Source organism: Gadus morhua, chromosome 8 (genome assembly GCF_902167405.1).
Source record: "Gadus morhua chromosome 8, gadMor3.0, whole genome shotgun sequence".
NCBI classification, from domain to species: Eukaryota; Metazoa; Chordata; class Actinopteri; order Gadiformes; family Gadidae; genus Gadus; species Gadus morhua.
In genome coordinates, this window is record NC_044055.1 from 29678015 (window position 1) to 29696104 (window position 18090).

Here is an 18090-nt window from a genome sequence, read left to right on the forward strand (position 1 = left end):
ATGAATGAATGAATACATTATTCCAGACTCAGAGTTACATATTTGAACGCAATGCATTACACTGCTTGGGCGTCATCGTCTGCGTGATCTTTCGAGGAAACGTAGCGTTGCAAAACCAGGGATGGACTAAGGTGGACCGCCGTCATTGCAGCTCTCTGTTACGTCACTACACTGTCCACATGTTTCACAAATAGAGTTTGAGGAGACGTCGTCAGAGTCTGTATGTTGCTTAAATTCTCCAAAACAGTGAGCGCTAAAGATCAGCGCACGGTAGGCCATTGCATCCAATGAGCTCGAGTTAACAAAGTATGATGCTTATAGCACCTGGTATTCCCAGGCGGTCACCCATCCAAGGACTAACCAGGCCCGACCCTGCTTAGCTTCCAAGATCAGACGAGATCGGGCGTGCCTAAGGTGGTATGGCCGTAAGCATTTATAGACTTGACCATATTAGCTTTTATACAGGAGGAAGACGTAAGGAGTGAGAGCGCTGCCGTGGCCAGAGACGGGACTTGTACAGAAACAATGATTAGATCCATAATGAATGAATGAATACGTTATTCCAGACTCAGAGTTACATATTTGAACGCAATGCATTACACTGCTTGGGCGTCATCGTTTGCGTGATCTTTTGAAGAAACGTAGCGTTGCAAAACCTGGGATGGACTAAGGTGGACCAACGTCATTGCAGCTCTCTGCTGCTCCCTGCTAGCAGCGTCACTACACTGTCCACATGTTTCACAAATAGAGTTTGAGGAGACGTCGTCAGAGTCTGTATGTTGCTTAAATTCTCCAAAACAGTGGGCGCTAAAGATCAGCGCACGGTAGGCCATTGCATCCAATGAGCTCGAGTTGAAAAAGTATAATGCTTACAGCACCTGGTATTCACAGGCGGTCACCCATCCATGTACTAACCAGGCCCGACACTGCTTAGCTTCCGAGATCAGACAAGATCAGGCGTGCCTAAGGTGGTATGGCCGTAAGCAATTATTGACTTGACCATATTAGCTTTTATACAGGAGGAAGACGTAAGGAGTGAGAGCGCTGCCGTGGCCAGAGACGGGACTTGTACAGAAACAATGATTAGATCCATAATGAATGAATGAATACGCTATTCCAGACTCAGAGTTACATATTTGAACGCAATGCATTACACTGCTTGGGCGTCATCGTTTGCGTGATCTTTTGAAGAAACGTAGCGTTGCAAAACCTGGGATGGACTAAGGTGGACCAACGTCATTGCAGCTCTCTGCTGCTCCCTGCTAGCAGCGTCACTACACTGTCCACATGTTTCACAAATAGAGTTTGAGGAGACGTCGTCAGAGTCTGTATGTTGCTTAAATTCTCCAAAACAGTGGGCGCTAAAGATCAGCGCACGATAGGCCATTGCATCCAATGAGCTTGAGTTGAAAAAGTATAATGCTTACAGCACCTGGTATTCCCAGGCTGTCACCCATCCAAGTACTAACCATGCCCGACCCTGCTTAGCTTCCAAGATCAGACGAGATCGGCCGTGCCTAAGGTGGTATGGCCGTAAGCAATTATAGGCTTGACCATATTAGCTTTTATACAGGAGGAGGACGTAAGGAGTGAGAGCGCTGCCGTGGCCAGAGACGGGACTTGTACAGAAACAATGATTAGATCCATAATGAATGAATGAATACGTTATTCCAGACTCAGGGTTACATATTTGAACGCAATGCATTACACTGCTTGGGCATCATCGTTTGCGTGATCTTTTGAAGAAACGTAGCGTTGCAAAACCTGGGATGGACTAAGGTGGACCGCCGTCATTGCCGCTCTCTGCTGCTCCCTGCTAGCAGCGTCACTACACTGTCCACATGTTTCACAAATAGAGTTTGAGGAGACGTCGTCAGAGTCTGTATGTTGCTTAAATTCTCGAAAAGAGTGGGCGCTAAAGATCAGCGCACGGTAGGCCATTGCATCCAATGAGCTCGAGTTGAAAAAGTATAATGCTTACAGCACCTGGTATTCCCAGGCGGTCACCCATCCAAGTACTAACCAGGCCCGACCCTGCTTAGCTTCCGAGATCAGACGAGATCGGGCGTGCCTAAGGTGGTATGTCCGTAAGCAATTATAGGGTTGACCATATTAGCTTTTATACAGGAGGAGGACGTAAGGAGTGAGAGCGCTGCGGTGGCCAGAGACGGGACTTGTACAGAAACAATGATTAGATCCATAATGAATGAATGAATACGTTATTCCAGACTCAGAGTTACATATTTGAACGCAATGCATTACACTGCTTGGGCGTCATCGTTTGCGTGATCTTTTGAAGAAACGTAGCGTTACAAAACCAGGGATGGACTAAGGTGGACCGCCGTCATTGCAGCTCTCTGCTACGTCACTACACTGTCCACATGTTTCACAAATAGAGTTTGAGGAGACGTCGTCAGATTCTGTATGTTGCTTAAATTCTCCAAAACAGTGGGCGCTAAAGATCAGCGCACGGTAGGCCATTGCATCCAATGAGCTCGAGTTGAAAAAGTATAATGCTTACAGCACCTGGTATTCCCAGGCGGTCACCCATCCAAGTACTAACCAGGTCTGACCCTGCTTAGCTTCCGAGATCAGACGAGATCGGGCGTACCTTTTCTTTTTATTTTTTTTTATTAACACAAAATATATACATACACCATCATACATAAATAAAACATAAAACAAATAAAACAAGAAAGATACTTCAGATCCATCTCAAACCAAAATAACTACAAACAATACTGGGTTAGTCAGGATGCTTTTGTAAAAACCTTCAATACACTGGCCCCTCACCAAATCAAAAAAGTCATGAACTTAAAACACTAATTAACAAGAAATAAAAAATAGTCAGTCACCCTGCTGACCTCAACTCATCCAAAATCCAATTTCACTTCCCCATCGCCTCCAAGCACAACAAAAGTGCTCCCCTCCACAAACCCTCCCAGAAACTCATCTTCCCCAACAGATCTATAAACCATATTCACATCTCTTCTCATTATACTTTTAGAAACACTCCATACCTCAACTCTCTTCTCCTCATAATGGGCCAAATTCCTCCTGAGCTTGACAGCAAACCTTGCGTGGCTTAAAACATAATTTAACAGATTAACATTACAACCCTCCACCTTACTTATCACCCCAAACAGCCACAACTCTCTCCATTCCATTCTCTCCACAAACCCTCCTCCCCAACATCTGTTTATTAATCCTTTAATTTTCACAAAGTATCCCTCCAACTCACAACATTCAACAAACTCATGCATACACGTTTCCACCCCCACTCCGCACACATCACATTCCTTCCTCACATTCACATCAAACCTACTGATTATTAAATTGTTAAACACCCTATTGTGCCGCAAAAGGAAATCAAAATCTTCACATTCAATACAGTTCCATTTCACTCTTAAATTCCTCCATATTCCCCCTAGATCCATATCAATCATCACTCTAACCCATACTTTCTCCGCAGCCGGTCTCCTCACTTCTTTCCCTCTTAGACATCTATACATTACTCTCGTTTTCAAACTCTTCAGACTCACCCTCCTTTCTCCTTCCCCCACATACATTTCTATCTCTCATTCTCCATTCACCACAGCCTCTCTCTCAATCATCCCAACCCATTCTCTCGGCATACCCTCCTTGATCCTTTCCAACACTCCCTGTGCCGTACCCAACCATATTTCATCCCCTCTTTCCCTCACCTCGTCGACCATTACCTGTGCCCTCATGAACCCAGGTACATACTCATAAACTAAATCCTTCACCTTCCTAACCCCTGCTCTCCAAATCACCCTGTTATTAATTGTGTTCCCTTCAAATGTTATTTTTGGATTTAAAAACACTGGTTGCTCCCATACCTGCTTAACATCCTTACACTCATACTTCACACATTTCACAAACTCTCCCCACGCTCCCAACACCTCCTTATAAAACTCAGACACTCCACTCAACATACCTTTCTTTAGTTCCATATACACTCCACTCTCTCCACACCCACCGCATTTATTAATTGCTTCCCTTAAAAACACCTTCCATATATGATCCCTCTTGTCCTTTAGATATCTCACCACCATTTTCACCCTAAGTGCTTTCTTTCTCCTTTCTAAATTAATCAATTTTAACCCACCATCCTCATACTCATTTTCCATCACCTCCCTGGCTATCCTAACTCCCTTCCCACCCCACACAAACTCACTCACCATTCTCTCCACCTCCTTCAAAACTCTATCAGGCACATCCAACACATTCATTGCATACACAAGCTTGCTCATTACCAGCGCATTCACAACTGTCACCTTCCCCTTCAGCTTCAACCCTCTAAGTTTCCAAAACCTTAACGTCTTCCTAATACCATTCATTATCCCTTCAAACTGCATATCTCTCCCTTCTTTATCCTTTATCCCCAAGTTCACACCTAATATCCTAAAATAATCCTTTTCCTCTTTCAATCCTATCTCCCTCCTACCTGCTCTCTCCACACCTACATACATGATTTCTGACTTTTCCATGTTTATTTTCGCCCCTGATGCCCTGCCATACAACTCTACACTACCTAAAACCTCAACTACACTTTCCCTGTCCCTAACTGTAACTGTCGTGTCATCCGCATACTGAAATAATAAACTAACCCGCCCCTCTGGTAACTCTATCCCCCTGATCCTATCATTCTGCATTAGTAGTGCCGCTAGCGGCTCTGCCGACAAGGAGTACAGCAGTGCCGACAGCGGACAGCCTTGCCTAACCGACCTTTCCAGTCTAAATGCGTCTGTGACTATCCCATTGATTTTAAAGCAACTCACTGCCCTGTCGTACATCCTCTTTATCCATCCTACCAACCTGTGCCCAAAACCAAATTTATCTAACACTCTATATAAATAATCATGATCTACCCCAGGGATGGGCAACTGGCGGCCCGCGACCCGCGGGCATGCGGCCCGCGACCCGCATGCTAACTCAGCCCGCACATAAAAAAATAATAATAAAAAAAAAAAAAAAAAATTATAATAATAATAATAATTGATCGAGTTACAGAAAACTCGTTCAAGAAAGATGAGAAGAATTCATAGAATTCAAAGGCAAACCCATGCGTCTAGTTTGCTTAGAAGCGATATCAGTCATTAAAGATATCCACTTCAGTCGCCACTACAACTACTACAACTGCTTGTTGGGTTTGAGTTCATTGAGTTGTTGCACTTAATGTTGGGCCACTGTTTTCCAGTTTTTTGACTTCATTGAATGATGATGTATGTGAGCCCTTTGCACTGAAAAAAATACTGACCATTCATGTGGCTGTTTGAGCATGGAAAACATGAAATTAATGTATGTTGGTTCAATTAACATACCGTACATAGGTTATGATTCTGGACGATTTTTTAGGTAGTGGTCATCGCCAAAATGCACCAGAATACAGGAAATCATCTACCAAATTCAAAATTATGTAGCTTCTCTCAGCTCACGTTTAGTTGAAGTGTGCAGTCATGTGGCCCTCCGATGGTTATGATAAAAAATGTGGCCCTCTTTATCATGAAAGTTGCCCATCCCTGATCTACCCTATCAAATGCTTTGTTCAAATCTAAACTTACAACTATCCCCCCTTTATCTCTCTTCATATATTCTATTATGTCCCTAATACTGCTAATTGTGTCTGCTATGTCCCTACCTGGTATACTATATGCCTGTGTGCTTCCCACCACCTTCCCTATTACCTGCTTGACCCTGTTGGCTAACACCCTTGCTAAAACTTTATAATCACCATTCAACATACTAAGTGGCCTATAATTCTGTAGCTTAACCCTACTCCCTTTCTTGTGTATCACCGTTACTAACCCTGTCGACATGCTCAGCGGTATCTCGCCCTTCTCCTCTATCCATCTAAATAACCTCTCCAGCACTGGCACTAACTCCTCCCTAAACTCAACATAAAATTCACCAATTAACCCATCTATCCCTGGACTCTTATTTCTCCCTAACCCTCCTATCGCTTCATTTATTTCACCCGTCCCTATTCCTGTCTCACACATCTCCCTATCATCATCGCTCAACCTGGCTTTCACACTATCCAACACCTGCCTCATACTCTCCTCATCCACTTCTTCTTTCCTAAATAAATCCCTATAAAAATCTTCTACTCTTTCAGCTATCCCTACAAAATCAGTAATCATCTCCCCTTCCTTTCCTTCCACCTTTTCTAAATAATTCTTCTTCTGCTTCGTCTTTTCTAATCCTAAAAAGAATCCTGTACATTTCTCTCCCTCAATCACATATCTGGCCCTACTTCTGACTATTGCACCCATACACCTCCTCAGTTCTATCTCCTTCAGTTCATCTTTAATTCTAATATACTTCCCCAAATCATAGCCTACCACCTCATCCGCTCTCTTTGCCTCTCTAGCTAACTCTCCCTTTAACCTCCTCTCTCTCTCTCTCTGTATCATATTCCTGCCTCTACTATAACCCATACTCAATTCCTTTATCTCTCCTTTCAAAGTCTCCCACCACCTCCCAATGTCCTCCTCATACATTCTCTCATTCTTCCTCCTCAATATACATTCTCTCACTTTCCTTTTGTACTTTTCTTCTCTCAGCAACTCACCATTCATACACCACACGCCTCCCCCTCTCCTCTCAAACCCCTGACCCAAGTTAAACCCCAACACCATGTGATCACTAAGCGCAGTAACCTTATAATCAATTCTCCCTATCCTACCTGCAATGCCATTTGTACTCAAGACTAAATCTAACCAACTCTGTTTTAACACTCCTCTCACCACTTGCCTCCTTGAAAAAACCCTCCCCTCTGGATTCCTTTCTCTCCACACATCTATTAAACCATTCACACTCATAACCTCTTTCAACAAACCTCTTGACGAGTCATTCCTGAAACACACACTCGTAGAAGCATCCAACCTCCCACACCACACGTTAAAGTCACCCACCACCAAACAGTTTTCCACACACATTCCCCCCAATCCCTCAAAAAAAACCCTCCTCTCCTTCACCTCATTCGGCGCATACACATTCAACAATCGACATATTTTACCCAAGTGCTCAAAAGTAATTCCTATCACCCTCCCATCACCATCATCCACACACTTCGTCACATTCTCAACCACTCCCCTTTTCACTAATATTGCTACCCCTCTTGATTTAACACCACCATTATTCACATACATGTCCCCCATCCATTCTCTCTCAACCACCCTCATAACCTCCTCATCCCAATATGTCTCTTGTAAACATATTATTTCTGCCTCACACACCATCAAGGTTTGCTGCCTCCTGTTCCTGTCCCTTAGCCCATTAGCGTTAAAAGAAGTTATCCTGATCATTAAAAGTATAAATGAGAAGAGATTCCACACGTTATGTTATTAATTTGCACTTTTTTTCCCACTTAATCCCCCTTGCCACCGACCTTCCCTCTCCCTGTCCCACCACAGTCATTCCACTCTTTACCCCGATCTTCTCCCCTCCTTTCGCTCCCTCACCCGCGCTGCTCCGCTCCTCTCGCTCGTCCGTCCCTCTCACCGCACTGTCCGCGCTGCAGCCGTTCTCCTCCCTTTCCTTCTCTCCTCCCGTCTCCGTTAACTCTTCCGCTGCCGTCACGTTCTCTGCCATTCCTTCCTGCTCCTCGTCCATCTTCTCTCCTTCCCCGCCGACTCCAACGCCACTTCCTTCTGCTTCAGTCGCCTCAGCTCCGCTACCGCCTTCTCCTCCCTCTCCTCTCGGTCGCTCCTCCTCCTCGCCGACGTCCGTCTCCCGGCTCCCGCCTTCTCCTCCTTGTCGCCTCTGTTCCTCGTCTGTGCCACACTCTCTTGCGTAGTGCCCCTGTCCATGGCACCTGTGGCCACTGAACTCCGGACAGTCCCTCAGAATGTGCCCCGGTTGGATCCTACATACCTTCTCCTGTCTGTCGTGGATCACCCGGAAGTACTGGGGACCCGTAGCTGTGCTGAACTTCGTAGAATACGGCAACGACCTGACCAAGTCATTAAACTTCACTTTCAGAAACCTGGTCCCGTCTGCAATGTTAGTGCCAGGCCACATTCTTCTTTTGATCGGTGAGGCAGCTGAGACCCCCCACCCCTGTAGCTTCAGAATAACGTCATTGTCCGTGGTGTACGCCGGAAGCTCCAAGAACGACACCACCGTTTCGTCACTGGTAAGCTCTTTTGCAATTATACTAACCGCTCTTATTTTGAACCCGTCCATAAGTTTATTTTTCCCGCTGAGATGTCCCATTGTCAATTTATACTTTTTCAATCCTGTTTTACGGCACGCCATCAACTCCCCACACACCTCTTTCTTCACTCTCATGAACTCCATCACCGTTATTGGATCTTCCCCGATCAGTTCAACACTCACGGTCAGTTCTTTATCATATTTATTCTCTTTCTCTCCAGCCTCTTCTCCCCTCTGGTTTTTCTTTCCATAGTCTACTCCATCCAAGCCTTTTCCGTTTCCATTTTCCGTTTCCATTATGTCGGTCCGCATGATATTCCTTCCCCAAACCAATGGGAGAATTATAGCGCTTGTGCGCTCAAAAGCTAGTGTGCGCTCAAAAGCTAGTGCTGGTCAACACATTGATATGAGTCCGGTACGTTTATGCACTAAGTGTTGACAGCCACAGAAGAGAAAAACATTGTTGCGTCACGACGAAGATTCAGGCCTGCCGACAAGCGTTGGCCAGTTCTGCTATCTGAACGCAGACTACTTCTCTAAGAAATGTATGATACCGTACTGCCAGTCGATAACCGATTTCCCCTCTTGTATCGTTAAGCAAACTTTCATGTATCGGTTGCCACATGTACAATTGAAGTAATCTGTTTTCGGCTCATCTGTAAAGCTTCTCATGTAGGAGTGCTGAGGTCCGATCACTAAGATTTGATCAAAGCAAGCTGTGGTCAAGGGTGTAGGACTATTTCACAATTTGATCACACAGCCTCAAGCGTTGCAGTCTGTTACTGTTCGAACAACTGATAGACTTGAGGTCGATAAGCACCATTGTCCTGGCCAAGCGGTTAAGCTGATGCGCTAGAAATCCATTGGATCCCCCGCTCCATGATTGAAATCTGCCACACCAGTTTACCACCTCTGCTTTTAGCAGGCAGGCCAAATATCTTCATCTCTTAGGATGGCCTAGTGCAAGTCAACCTATTGATTGGCTGTATCATTAAGCAAAGCTTCAGGTATTGATAGTAGAGATGTACTGAATAATACAAAAAGGGGATGTAGCTCAGTGGTAGAGCGTATGATTCGCATGTATGAGGTCCCGGGTTCAATCCCCGGCATCTCCAAATTGTAGTGAAGGTGACGCGATGATTATGAATGAATTCCTTATATAAGGTAGAAGTCAAAAATGATCCGATCACGAGACATTGCTGAATGTTACTGTGTAATGAATCTTTAAACAAAATGATGTCACGCAATGCTTTACCTACCAAAAATGTTGCAGAATGCAAATGTTTGAACATGATAGAGAATTGAAATGTCGAAACTGTGTGGTTAAGGTTGATGGACTAGAAATCCATTGGGGTCTCCCCGTGCAGGTTCGAATCCTGCCGTCAACTCTCATCTCATCTCATTTTCGTCCGCTTATCCGGGGTCGGGTCGCGGGGGGCCCCAGACTTCCCTTTCCCGGGCCACATTAACCAACTCTGACGGGATGATCCCGAGGCGTTCCCAGGCCAGTGTTGAGATATAATCTCTCCACCTAGTCCTGGGTCTTCCCCGAGGCCTCCTCCCCACTGGACGTGCCTGAAACACCTCCCAAGGAAGGCGCCCAGTGGGCATCCTTACCAGATGCCCGAACCACCTCAGCTGACTCCTTTCTAAGTAAAGGAGCAGCGGCTCTAATCCGAGTTCCTCACGGATGGCTGAGCTTCTCACCCTATCCCTAAGGGAGACGCCAGCCACCCTTCTGAGAAAACTCATCTCGGCCGCTTGTACCCGCGATCTCGTCCTTTCGGTCATCACCCAGCCCTCATGACCATAGGTGAGGATAGGAACGAAGATCGACCGGTAGATCGAGAGCTTTGCCTTGCGGCTCAGCTCTCTTTTCGTTACAACGGTGCGGTAAAGCGAACGCAATACCGCCCCCGCTGCTCCGATTCTCCGGCCAATCTCACGCTCCATAGTACCCTCACTCGCGAACAAGACCCCGAGGTACTTGAACTCCTTCACTTGGGCTAAGGACTCATTTCCTACCCGGAGTAAGCAATCCATCGGTTTCCTGCTAAGAGTCATGGCCTCAGATTTAGCGGTGCTGATCCTCATCCCAGCCGCTTCAAACTCGGCCGCCAGCCGATCCAGTGAGTGCTGAAGGTCACAGGCCGATGATCCCATGAGGACCACATCATCTGCAAAAAGCAGTGACGAGATCCTCAGACCACCGAACTGCAACCCCTCCCCACCACGACTACGCCTCGATATCCTGTCCATGTATATCACAAACAGGATTGGTGACAAGGCGCAGCCCTGGCGGAGACCAGCACCCACTGAGAACGAAACTGACTGGCTGCCGAGGACACGAACACAGCTCTCGCTTTGGAAGTACAGGGATTGGATGGCCCTGAGGATAGACCCCCTTACCCCATACTCCCGCAGCACCTCCCACAGTTTCTCCCGGGGGACCCGGTCATACGCCTTCTCCAGATCCACAAAACACATGTAGCCGGATGGGCATACTCCCAGGCCCCCTCCAGGATCCTTGCGAGAGTGAAGAGCTGGTCCGTAGTTCCACGTCCGGGGCGAAAACCGCATTTGTCCTCTTCAATCTGAGGTTCGACGATCGGCCGAACCCTCCTTTCCAGCACCTTGGAGCACTGTACCCGACTCCCACGCGATGTTGAATAGGCGTGTCAACCATGACAGCCCCTCAACACCCAGAGCCTTTAGCATTTCTGGCTGGATCTCATCAATCCCTGGGGCTTTGCCACTGCGGAGATGTTTAACTACCTCAGTGACCTCCACCAGGGAAATTGACGACGAAACACCATCAACCTCGAGCTCTGCCTCCAACATAGAGGGCGTGTTATTCGGATTCAGGAGTTCCTCAAAGTGTTCCTTCCAACGTCCGACGACCTCCTCAGTTGAGGTCAACAGAGTCCCATCCTTACTGTACACAGCTTGGATGGTTCGCCGTTTCCCCCTCCTGAGGTGCCGGATAGTCTTCCAGAAACACTTTGGTGCCGACCGAAAGTCCTTCTCCATGGCCTCTCCGAACTTCTCCCACACCCGCTGCTTAGCCTCCGACACGGCAGCAGCTGCAGCCCTTCGGGCCTGTCGGTACCCTGCAACCGAGTCAGGAGTCCTCCAGGATATCATATCCCGGAAGGCCTCCTTCTTCAATCGGACGGCTTCCCTGACCACCGGTGTCCACCACGGTGTCCGAGGGTTACCGCCCCTTGAGGAGCCTAAGACCCTGAGGCCACAGCTAGCCGCCGCAGCTTCAGCAATGGAGGCTTTGAACACCGCCCACTCCGGCTCAATGCCCCCAACCTCCACAGGAATGCCAGAAAAACTCAGCCGGAGGTGTGAGTTGAAGATACCTAGGACGGGGGCCTCCTCCAGACGTTCCCAGTTCACCCGCACTACTCGTTTGGGCTTACCAGGTCTATCCGGAAATTTCCCCCATTCCCTGATCCAACTCACAACCAGATGGTGGTCGGTTCACAGTTCCGCCCCTCTCTTTACCCGAGCGTCCTAAACATGCGGCCTCAGATCAGATGACACGATCACAAAATCGATCATTGATCTTCGGCCTAGGGTACTCTGGTACCAGGTACACTTATGAGCACCCTTATGTTCGAACATGGTGTTTGTTATGGATAATCCATGACTAGCACAGAAGTCCAATAACAAACGACCGCTCGGGTTTAGATCAGGGAGGCCGTTCCTCCCCACCACGCCTCTCCAGGTGTCTCCATCGTTGCCCACGTGGGCGTTGAAGTCACCCAGCAGAACTACGGAGTCCCCTACTGGAGCCCCATACAGGACTCCATTCAGGGTCTCCAAGAAGGCCGAGTACTCTGAGCTGCTGTTTGGTGCATACGCACAAACAACAGTCAGAGTTTTCCCCCCTACAACCCTTAGGCGCAGGGAGGCGACCCTCTCGTCTAACGGGGTAAACTCCAACACCGCGGCGCTCAGCCGGGGATTTATGAGTATCCCCACACCCGCCCGGCGCCTCACGCCCTTGGCAACTCCGGAGAAGAATAGAGTCCAACCCTTATCCAGGAGTACGGTACCAGAGCTGAGACTGTGCGTGGAGGTAAGCCCCACCAGATCTAACTGATAGCGCTCCACCTCCCTCACAAGCTCCGGTTCCTTTCCCCACAGCGAGGTGACGTTCCACGTCCCCAGAGCCAGCTTCTGCCGCCCGGGTCTGGTCCGTCGAGACCCCTGACCTTCGCTGCCACCCATGTGGCTGCGCACCCGACCCCAACGGGTCTTCCCACAGGTGGTGGGCCCATGAGATGAAGAGAGGGGGGGTGTCACGTAGTTTGTTCGGGCTCTGCCCGACCGGGCTCCGTGGCAAACCCGGCCACCAGGCGCTCGCCATCGAGCCCTCCGTCTGGGCCTGGCTCCAGACAGGGCCCCGGGCTTCCTCCGGGCCGGGTCACATCTCCTCTTATTCCGATATTCATTGAGGATTTTTGAACCATTCTTAGTCTGGCCCCTCACCTGAGACCACTCTGCCATGAGAGACCCTACCAGGAGCACAAGGCTCCAGACAACACAGCCCTCAGGTTCACAGGGACACGCAAACCTCTCCACCACGATAAGGTGACGGTTCCACGTCAACTGTACAGGTTAATCAGTGTATGTTTAAGGGACTGTTTAAAGGATCAACAGAAATATGTCATCTCTTTCGTTGTCTTCCCAATCATTTGCTGAAGCATTTCTCCTGAATTGAGAGGGGTGCTGTGGCTGTGACTGTCATAGTGACTGTCTAGTTCACAGAATAATAATAATAATAATAATAATACATTTAATTTAGAGGCGCCTTTCAAGACACCCAAGGTCACCTTACAGAGCATATAGTCATCATACATTTTTTAAAAAGCAAGACATTGTGGAAAAAATAAATAAATAAATAAATAAATAAACATAAGCAATAAGAAATAAAAAAAAATAAAAAAACAGTGATCAGTTAGACGTTGTGTGCGAGTTTGAACAAGTGAGTTTTGAGTTGTGACTTGACAGAAGAGGCAGTGTTCTAATCACATCAGTAAGTTGTATAATGTAAGTAACCTACTCAATTGGAATTCCTTTAGCCGCCAGTTCTGATAGCTTAACACATGATCGGGTCACGCTACATGAGACCTTTTTCATTGGTGTCTCAAGTAAACAATACAATAGGGGTACTGTGGCTTAGCTGGTGAAAACACCTGTCTTTTAAACAGGAGACCCTGGATTCAACTCCCAGCAGTACCTACACTTTTTGCAACACAATCATCTGGTGTAGATGTGATAAAAGTGTTTCTTGCAGTTAAAAAAAACGGAATTGTCCTAACTGGCAATCTTCCTTGTGGTTGTAAACTTGCAATCCATCAATGCAATAGACTTTCCATCAATGACAACGGCGGCAGGCAAGCAAAATTCTCTATAAAATGTATGATACCCTTAAGCCAACTGATGACCTATTTGTCCCTTCTATCGTTAAGCAAAGCTTCAGGAATCGGTTTTACAGATGTACAATTGAAGTAACACAGGGGACTCTCTCAACGGCAAAGCGTATGCTTCTCATGTAGAAGGCCTGAGGTTCAATGCCTGCCTTCTCCAAGATGTGATCAAAGCTAGCTTCAGTCATTTCTAAGACTATTTCACAATTAGATGTGGAACATTAAGTGTTCCAGACTCTTCCTGTTCAAAAAAGCCAGAGACTTGGAACTCTAAAAGTGTGTTGTCGTGGCCGAGTGGTTAAGGCGATAGACTAGAAATCCATTGGGGTCTCCCCGCGCAGGTTCGAATCCTGCCGACAACGATATTATCTGAATACGATCTTTCATTCCCTTGTTCAGCCAACACATATTACGGTGAAACTGCATGAAATCAGTGCAAATATGTTAATCTAAGCATGTAGAAGGCGCCATATTTAAAATCTGGCATTATCTGGAAAGGCACTTAGCAAGCGATATTTTCTGACAACATGTTCTCAAAACATAAAATGTTAATATTTAAAGGTCTGATAGATCCGAAGACTAGTGTCTTCAGGTCCAGGTGCTGATTGCCATGGACGAGAAAACCCTTGGTGTGTTCCGAAGCAGGTTTAAAATGTAAATTCTTGAGCAGTACGGGGATGTAGCTCAGTGGTAGAGCGTATGCTTTGCATGTATGAGGCCCCGGGTACAAACCCCGGCATCGTCATTTGATTGTCCTAGACAAGTCATGTGAGTTCTATTTTAATCAAATGAGGTCACGCAATGCTTAACCTGCCAAAGATGTTGCCGAATGCTAATGTTCGAAACAAGTGAGAGAATTGAAACTGTGTTGTCGTCAACGATACAGGTTAATCAGTGCGTGCGATTTTAAAAGCGCACGCTTTTGTGCGCTCAAAAGCTAGTGTGCGCTCAAAAGCTAGTGCCGGTCAACACATTTGATATGAGTACTGTACGTTTATGCACTAAGTGTTGACAGCCACAGAAGAGAAAAACATTGTTGCGTCACGACGAAGATTCAGGCCTGCCGACAAGCGTTTGCCAGTTCTGCTATCTGTACGCAGACTACTTCTCTAAGAAATGTATGATACCCTACTGCCAGTCGATAACCGATTTCCCCTCTTGTATCGTTAAGCAAACTTTAATGTATCGGTTGCCACACGTACAATTGAAGTAATCTGTTTTCGGCTCATCTGTAAAGCTTCTCATGTAGGAGTGCTGAGGTCCGATCACTAAGATGTGATCAAAGCAAGCTGTGGTCAAGGGTGTAGGACTATTTCACAATTTGATCACACAGCCTCAAGCGTTGCAGTCTGTTACTGTTCGAACAACTGATAGACTTGAGGTCGATAAGCACCATTGTCCTGGCCAAGCGGTTAAGCTGATGCACTAGAAATCCATTGGATCCCCCGCTCCATGATTGAAATCTGCCACACCAGTTTACCACCTCTGCTTTTAGCAGGCAGGCCAAATATCTTCATCTCTTAGGATGGCCTAGTGCAAGTCAACCTATTGATTGGCTGTATCATCAGGCAAAGCTTCAGGTATTGATAGTAGAGATGTACTGAATAATACACAAAGGGGATGTAGCTCAGTAGTAGAGCGCATGCTTCGCATTTATGAGGTCCCGGGTTCAATCCCTGTCATCTCCAAATTGTAGTGAAGGTGACGCGATGATTATGAATGAATCCCTTATATAAGGTAGAAGTCAAAAATGATCTGATCACGAAACATTGCTGAATGTTATTGTGTAATGAATCGTTAAACAAAATGATGTCACGCAATGCTTTACCTACCAAAAGTTTAGCCGAATGCTAATGTTTGAACATGATAGAGAATTGAAATGTCGAAACTGTGTGGTTAAGGTGATGGACTAGAAATCCATTGGGGTCTCCCCGCGCAGGTTCGAATCCTGCCGTCAACTGTACAGGTTAATCAGTGTATGTTTAAGGGACTGTTTAAAGGATCAACAGAAATATGTCATGGTACTGCAGACCTCTTTCGTTGTCTTCGCAATCATTTGCTGAAGCATTTCTCCTGATCTGAGAGGGGTGCGGTGGCTGGGACTGTCATAGTGACTGTCTCGTTCACAGAAGAGGCAGTGTTCTAATCACATCAGTAAGTTGTATAATGTAAGTAACCTACTCAATTGGAATTCCTTTAGCCACCAGTTCTGATAGCTTAACACATGATCGGGTCAGGCTACATGAGACCTTTATCATTGGTGTCTCAAGTAAACAATACAATAGGGGTACTGTGGCTTAGCTGATGAAAGCGCCTGTCTTGTAAACAGGAGACCCTGGGTTCAACTCCCAGCAGTACCTACACATATTGCAACAGCATCATCTGGTGTAGATGTGATAAAAGTGTTTCTTGCAGTTAAAAAAAACGGAATTGTCCTTACTGGAAATCTTGCTTGTGGTTGTAAATTTGCAATCCATCAATGCTTGATGGACTTTCCATCAATGACAACGGCGGCAGGCAAGCAAAATTCTCTATAAAATGTATGATACCCTAGTGCCAACTGATGACCTATTTGTCCCTTCTATCGTTAAGCAAAGCTTCAGGAATCAGTTTTACAGATGTACAATTGAAGTAACACAGGGGACTTCTCTCAACGGCAAAGCGTATGTTTCTCATGTAGAAGGCCTGAGGTTCAATGCCTGCCGTCTCCAAGATGTGATCAAAGCTAGCTTCAGTCAATTTGAAGACTATTTCAAAATTAGATCAAGCAAGGCTTAACCTACCCTAAGTGTTCCAGACTCTTCCTGTTCAAAAAAGCCAGAGACTTGGAACTCTGCAAGTGTGTTGTCGTGGCCGAGTGGTTAAGGCGCTGGACTAGAAATTCATTGGGGTCTCCCCGCGCAGGTTCGAATCCTGCCGACAACGATTTTATCTGAATACGATCTTTCATTCCCTTGTTCAGCCAACACATACACATATTACGGTGAAACTGCATGAAATCAGTGCAAATATGTTAATCTAAGCATGTAGAAGGCGCCATATTTAAAATCTGGCATTATCTGGAAAGGCACTTAGCAATCGATATTTTCTGACAACATGTTCTCAAAACATAAAATGTTAATATTTAAAGGTCTGATAGATCCGAAGACTAGTGTTGTCAGGTCCAGGTGCTGATTGCCAAGGACGAGAAAACCCTTGGTGTGTTCCGAAACAGGTTTAAAATGTTAATTCTTGAGCAGTAAGGGGATGTAGCTCAGTGGTAGAGGGCATGCTTTGCATGTATGAGTTCCCGGGTTCAAACCCCGGCATCTCCATTTGATTGCACTAGAAAAGTCATGTGAGTGCTATTTTAATCAAATGAGGTCACGCAATGCTTAACCTACCAAAGATGAACATGATAGAGAATTGAAATGTCGTAACTGTGTGGTTAAGGTGATGGACTAGAAATCCATTGGGGTCAGTAGTATATCCTATATGCCCTCTGGACCAATTCCTATCTGAACTCACTTCCGGTTGGGGAGGGGGTGGGGGGTGTAGGGGGTATCCCTATTCACAGGGGCACTTCCGGTTTATGGTTTATGACGCGTCATAAACCATAAACCCTTTGTGTAGGTATGACAGGTGTAATGCCCGTGGTGAGCCTGCAGGGGTCGCTGGGGTGCGGGATCTGTATAATCAAAGGTGTGTATGTGGGTGTGATTAGTGCATGTGGGTGTTTGTGTGTGCGTGTGCGTGTGCGTGTGTATGTGTGGGTGTGTGTTTGTTTGTGTGTGTGTGTGTGCCTGGTGGGGGTGTGTTAGGGGTATGTGAGGCCACCGAGTCTGGTCTGTAGGTGTGCTAGCAGAATGATCACAGTGCTGTTGGAAGGACAGCCAGCCGTCAATGCGGACTGTGGGGTGAGCCCCTTGATGGACGGATGTATTGTGGCCGTAGAGAGTGTGAGGTGGGACACTGTAGATAGGTGGATCGTCACGTGCTGTTTGAAGTACCCCCGTCACTATATGCAGAGTGATTTGGAGGGAGTGTGTGTGTCTGTGTGTGTGTGTGTGTGTGTGTGTGTGTGTGTGTGTGTGTGTGTGTGTGTGTGTGTGTGTGTGTGTGTGTGTGTGTGTGTGTGTGTGTGTGTGTGTGTGAGTGTGTCAACAGATGTTTCATGGGCTATGATTCTATTAACATTATGTGGACAGCAGCATCATTATATGGTACAATTCTTATAACAAATGTACTTGTAAGTAGTGCAGGATAAAAGTGTCAGTCAATGCCATTGAAAACTGAGGGGTGTATAATTCGGTGCCTTAATGTCTGGGGAGATGCAACGCCTCGATTGTCACACATATGCTTGACGTCCACCCAGGCCCCATATGTTCATTATGGGGTGAGTCGTTGGCGCTGGACGACACGTGCTGTTTGAAGTCTCCCCGGTACTATATGCAGAGTGATTTGGAGGGAGTGTGTGTGTGTGTGT

At 46.5% G+C, this 18090-nt stretch overlaps 9 non-coding genes and 1 pseudogene across 9 annotated transcripts; 6 read left to right on the plus strand and 4 right to left on the minus strand.

Moving 5' to 3' along the window:
* Positions 1 to 312: 312 nt before the first annotated feature.
* LOC115549757 (5S ribosomal RNA) lies at positions 313 to 431 on the minus strand. The gene has a single exon (XR_003977867.1). It is a non-coding gene; the product is annotated as a 5S ribosomal RNA (ribosomal RNA).
* A 435-nt stretch (positions 432 to 866) lies between these two features.
* LOC115549759 (5S ribosomal RNA) lies at positions 867 to 985 on the minus strand. The gene has a single exon (XR_003977869.1). It is a non-coding gene; the product is annotated as a 5S ribosomal RNA (ribosomal RNA).
* Positions 986 to 1420: 435 nt separating this feature from the next.
* On the minus strand, positions 1421 to 1539 carry LOC115549691 (uncharacterized; annotated as a pseudogene).
* A 435-nt stretch (positions 1540 to 1974) lies between these two features.
* On the minus strand, positions 1975 to 2093 carry LOC115549740 (5S ribosomal RNA). Its single transcript, XR_003977851.1, has one exon. It is a non-coding gene; the product is annotated as a 5S ribosomal RNA (ribosomal RNA).
* A 7131-nt stretch (positions 2094 to 9224) lies between these two features.
* Positions 9225 to 9296, plus strand: trnaa-cgc (transfer RNA alanine (anticodon CGC)). The gene has a single exon. It is a non-coding gene; the product is annotated as a tRNA-Ala (tRNA).
* A 4609-nt stretch (positions 9297 to 13905) lies between these two features.
* trnas-aga (transfer RNA serine (anticodon AGA)) lies at positions 13906 to 13987 on the plus strand. The gene has a single exon. It is a non-coding gene; the product is annotated as a tRNA-Ser (tRNA).
* A 311-nt stretch (positions 13988 to 14298) lies between these two features.
* Positions 14299 to 14370, plus strand: trnaa-ugc (transfer RNA alanine (anticodon UGC)). The gene has a single exon. It is a non-coding gene; the product is annotated as a tRNA-Ala (tRNA).
* Positions 14371 to 15911: 1541 nt separating this feature from the next.
* On the plus strand, positions 15912 to 15985 carry trnat-ugu (transfer RNA threonine (anticodon UGU)). Its single transcript has one exon. It is a non-coding gene; the product is annotated as a tRNA-Thr (tRNA).
* A 483-nt stretch (positions 15986 to 16468) lies between these two features.
* On the plus strand, positions 16469 to 16550 carry trnas-aga (transfer RNA serine (anticodon AGA)). Its single transcript has one exon. It is a non-coding gene; the product is annotated as a tRNA-Ser (tRNA).
* A 317-nt stretch (positions 16551 to 16867) lies between these two features.
* trnaa-ugc (transfer RNA alanine (anticodon UGC)) lies at positions 16868 to 16939 on the plus strand. Its single transcript has one exon. It is a non-coding gene; the product is annotated as a tRNA-Ala (tRNA).
* Positions 16940 to 18090: the final 1151 nt, after the last annotated feature.